Below are 5,841 nucleotides of genomic sequence, written 5' to 3' on the forward strand. Positions count from 1 at the left end.
CCTGGTTGAGAAACACTAGTATTTACTGGAGTTTCAATAAGTATGGAGGTGAAGCAGCCTTTGGTAACGGGTGTAAATATTTTTGAATCTCAATAAGTTATATAATGTTGAACTAATAACTAAAATTCCAGGTATTTCTGAGCCTTTTGTTTTTTCGCTGCATCCCTAAGAATTTTGTATTCTCGAAGAGAAACGGATTCAAGGCAAAGTAATTGCTAAAATATTGCGGAAAATATAAAAACATACCCGTGAAGTATATTGCATAAAATCTTCACGGGTGTGTGCAGCATGAAACGCGAACAATATATATATAGTATCATATCGTATATTAATTTTCACCCATTTAAAACCAACACCAATTAAAGAATAATAGCACGTACTTTTATTTCTATTTGATTGGTGGCAACACGGGTACTACCGCTCCACCAAACGTCAACTCTGGCCATATCGCAATTTACTGCCATTAATTAGTGAGATGGGTTGGAAGCGAAGGCGCTGTCTATCGATGATCGCCTCGAGTTCGTTAGGGAAAATATCTTATCCATATCCTCCCTTGGGTTCGTACCCGGGACCCTGACAACAACCTTCACGATGGTAGACGAGCATCTTACCACCAGGCCACTCGGGCACAGCAACAGAGATACTAACGCAATGCTTTTTCTTGCATGGTACATGTATTATACAGTATATAGTAGAGTACACCATTATATTATTGTTATACCGTAACCATCGTTGCCACATACAAGAGAAAAAAAAAACCTGCATCGCAAAATATCCTACTACCCGAGAAATTGAATTTTCTGGATGTTATGCCGAAAATAATATTTGGAAAGAAAAGTGATTTGTCTCCTCCGGGAATTGAACCCGACTCCCCTTGCATACCAGGCCGTGTATGCCGTGTCTTCACTCAGCGCTTCCCGCTACTAATGTGTGTTATAAGGAATGGAAAACTGTATCTCTGGTGTTTTGGTTAGCGAAGTCTTGCCCGGTGTGCAAGGGGACCCTGGTCCGGCAAATCGATTTTCTTTTTCCAAATGTGAAAGTCCACTGAGGAGGGGGGAGGGGAGGCCACTGAATATTGAAGTTTCAAAATTTCCCATTGATGTTGCAATGAAAATTTTCAGAGGAGAGTCGCCATTATCAAGAATTCCGCAAGAACGTTCCTTGAAACTTTGACTCCAGACGAGTACCACGACAGACCTTTTGAGAATCACTAAAACATCTAGCAGTGAGCAAGCACCACGTTGCTCGCAAACAACAGTCTGAAGATGCTTTTAGTATTACATCATAATTGAAATTGAATGTTAATACTGTACTATCAACGATTTGTTAGAGTACACCAACAAGGAATAGGAGAAGTCCCTCTAATCCCCCTCGAGCCTGTTTTTCCCGTTGTTATTTCTCCTTTATCTCTCCACCCGGTCCATTATAATCCGTAGGCCAAGCCGCTAAAATTAAATCCCCGTCATAACCACAAACCAAGTCCCACGCAATCTCCGTAAGAGGCCCGAGTTCGAAGCCCTGGCTATTAACGTACAAAAGATACAAACGATAGGAATCTTTACAGGGAAGGGATTCAAGGGCAATTAGTCCCGAATATGTACCAAAGAAAATAAGGGATCGGATCCTTTTTTCCCCTCCCTATTTCTCCCAACGTAGTACATATTTCTCCTGGAACGAGAGGGAAAGAGTGTAATATATAATAATAATACAATATCGATATTAGGAAGTGACGTCACCGGATACCCATCGCGTGCACGCGATCCAATATCCGGACAGATCATCCCGATCCCTTTTTTCGCCTCCTAGAAATAATAATTTCATTTCAGATATAGACACAGGCTGAACTCATGGGGGCAAACTTCAAGGGGTCATGCAGCACTAAGACAAACATTTTTGTATTGCTATGCATTAGGCGCAAGTCTCACGCATTTGGCGATTACAATGATGTAAGCAACAATAAAATTATAAATACCTCTTGGTAATGATTTGAAATAATACTTCTAAAAGTGTTGCCACATTGCTTTTAACATGCTTTCTTAATGAAACAATATCCTTTCTAACAATGACTTGAAACAATATCAACTGCAAAAATGACAAAACAATGCGTTTTTTCTGAAATTCAATTGAAACAATAATAATAATTGTTTCAATTCAAAATATCATTTTTTCCACCAGATTTTAAGCATTGCTTTTTTCCCTTTGAAAATAACAAATAGGAATTTTTTTTGCTTAACATATCGTGAAACAATATTTTTTCCATCAATGATCAAAACACTGATCTTTCCCCTAAAAATGGCAAGAGAGAGAGAGAGAAGCAATGATGAAACAATATTTTTTTTCTCCCATTATATATTTTTCCATCAGGACTCCTTCCCGCATAAACACATACTTCTTACAAAGAGCCTGATTTATGCATGGGCAAGGGGGACATTTACCCCATAATTTTGGGGTTACCAAAACTCAAACAACGCATGCACTGATCTCACGACTTGGAAAAAAAATTATCCAACAGTGACTTGAAACAATACCTTTTCGAAAAATGGCGTGAAATAATACCTTTTCGAAAAACGATTCTAAACAATACATTTTTCTAGAAATGACTTAAAAGAATAAATTTTTCATCAATGACCTGAAGCAATGTTGTTTTCCGACAAGGAAACAATGAACAATGAAACAATGAAAAAATGTTTTCTGTAATAATGGCATGAAACAATGAAACAATGTTTTCTGTAATAATGGCATGAAACAATGAAACAATGTTTTCTGTAATAATGGCATGAAACAATGAAACAATGTTTTCTGTAATAATGGCATGAAACAATGAAACAATGTTTTCTGTAATAATGGCATGAAACAATGAAACAATGTTTTCTGTAATAATGGCATGAAACAATGTTATCTCCTGCAATGACATGAAACAATGTTTTCTGTAATAATGGCATGAAACAATGTTTTCTGTAATAATGGCATGAAACAATGTTTTCTGTAATAATGGCATGAAACAATGTTTTCTGTAATAATGGCATGAAACAATGTTTTCTGTAATAATGGCATGAAACAATGTTTTCTGTAATAATGGCATGAAACAATGTTATCTCCTGCAATGTCATGAAACAATGCGTTTAACATTTTACTCAACAATGACTTGAAACAGTGTATTTTCAATCAATGTGTGACTCAAAATATTGCTTTGTTTTCTAATTATGACCTGAAATTCTTTTTCGGAAATTCTCTATCGTCTAATTGCTTTTTCCCCCCTTCTTTCTCCAACAATGATCCTGGAACAGTCTTTTCTCTAATAATGGCTAAAAGACTTAAACCAATGATTCTCCTAAAAGTTACATGAAACAATGCTTTTCCTAAATGTTACGTCTCTTTTTCTGAAAAATGCCTTTTATTAATGACTTGAAACAATACTTTTCATAATTTTTCCCAACGAACTCTTGAAACAACCTATTTTCAAACAATGTCTTGAGACAATACTTTTTTCCCAATAATGACGAGAAACAATTTTTTCCAAATAATGACGCGAAACAATTTTTTCCCAATAATGACGTGAAACAATACTTATTTTTCAACAATGACGTGAAACAATACTTTTTCATGAATTACCTGAAAGAATGCATTTTCTAAAAATGATCTGAAACAATGTTTCTTTTCTAATGATGATCTGAAACAATATTTCTGTTCTAATAATGATCTGAAACAATGTTTCTGTTCTAATAATGATCTGAAACAATGCTTTCCCTAAAAATGATCTGAAACAATGTTTCTTTTCTAATAATGACCTGAAACAATGCTTTTCCTGAAAATGATCTAAAACGATGTTTCTTTTCTAATAATGACCTGAAACAATGTTTCTTTTCTAACAATGACCTGAAACAATGTTTTTCCGAAAAATGATCTGAAAAAATGCTTCTTTTCTAATAATGACCTAAAACAATGCATTTCCTAAAAATGATCTGAAACAATGTTTTTGTTCTAATAATGACCTGAAACAATGTTTTTGTTCTAATAATGACCTGAAACAATGTTTTTGTTCTAATAATGACCTGAAACAATGTTTTTGTTCTAATAATGACCTGAAACAATGTTTTTGTTCTAATAATGACCTGAAACAATGTTTTTGTTCTAATAATGACCTGAAACAATGTTTCTTTTCTAATAATGACCTGAAACAATGCTTCTTTTCTAACAATGACCTGAAACAATGCTTTTCCTAAAAATGATCTGAACAATGTTTCTGTTCTAATAATGACCTGAAACAATGTTTCTTTTCTAATAATGACCTGAACAATGCTTTTCCTGAAAATGATCTGGAATAATATGTTTTTCCAACAATGAATTCAATCATTGCTTTTAACATCTTTTTGCAAAACTTGAAATAACATACTTCAAATAATGACTTGAAGCAACACTTTTTCCCATCAATGACAAGAAACAATTTTTTTTCTAATAAGAACCTGGAACAATGTTTTTTTCCCCTTCTAATAAGGATCTAAAAAAATGCTTATTTTTTTTTTCTAATAAAGACCGGAAACAATGCTTTTAGAGAACTGTATTAGATTATTGAATTATGTATGCAGAATATATGAAAAGTGACATTTGTTAAATTAAAAAAATTCAATAGCATGATGCGGAATATTAACGAAAAGATGTCCACAGTTTATTACAATGCAGCGGGAATCTGAAGAACAATTATTGCAGTTCAATTATTACAGAACAATTCTGTTCTGTTTGCTTATCATTTTTCATATTCAACTTCAATTTTAAAACGAAACATAGAATTTATATTCTTTTCTTACACCGCTTGGTGAAACGATCCATGTAACTAATATTAAAGTTAAAATGGTCCTAAACTAACTCGTCCGAATTAAATTATGGCCATAATTGATCCGAGACAACTCAAGTTTCAAAAGGAACGTAAAAAATAATGACTAGAGATGGACATAAATACTACTCATATATCATTTTGCAGTTGTTTTTTTAATGAAAACTCGTACATCGACATTCAAAAAAGAAGAAATGCATCCTCGTTAGTAAAATGCCAAAACAGGATACACAGCCTCAGGAAAGGAAAGAAAAAATCACAAGAAAATAAACGATATTTATACATCATTCAACTATAATAGTAAGAAAATAGTTTTCATAACATATCATTACACTAAAAGGGCAAGAAAACCAGAAAATTAAATGCGCGTGCTTCTGCCACTACTAATAATACTTTGGTGGCCTTTTTGGGGTTAATATTAACCACCATTACAGATTTAGATAGGCCACCATAGGCCGAAATACAATCAGGAAGTTGGAGGCGGAGGATAAGGCTATTAGAGATTATGAGAGACGGCTGTTTCAGGTGTTCGTGAACATTCTGACATTTTTTTTTTTACCTTCTCTGAGCATGTATATATAAAAAACAATAATTATAGTAGCATGCAAGTATGCAAAAATGATACTTAAACCGTGAAGGATACATTTTTGACCCGTAGTTGGACCATAGGGCACCATCTGCATGCGGATCAGCTGATTATGAAGTCATTGTCTGTACGTTTCCATCTTCTCTCTAAAAAAGAGCCTCTTCTTCTTTATAGTAATAATTATTCGGTTAACGTACAACTCTGGTTTTCTCCTCTGATAGTCCGTGATTGGAATTCCGAAAAGCCAACCAAAGGGTGCTTAGCAATAAATAAAAACAGGATATAGATAGGAATGATTTACAACTATTGCTCATGTTTCGCCTCATTACACGCAGTCACGTCCATTTTAAATAATTCATCAATTTTAGACGATAATACCGCAATATGAGAAAAAAAAAGTAGAGAAGAAACTTGACGGATA

Source organism: Pholcus phalangioides, unplaced genomic scaffold, assembly GCF_987345545.1.
Source record: "Pholcus phalangioides strain wild (caught in Gottingen) unplaced genomic scaffold, Ppha-v1.0 ptg000013l_1, whole genome shotgun sequence".
Classification (NCBI taxonomy): domain Eukaryota; kingdom Metazoa; phylum Arthropoda; class Arachnida; order Araneae; family Pholcidae; genus Pholcus; species Pholcus phalangioides.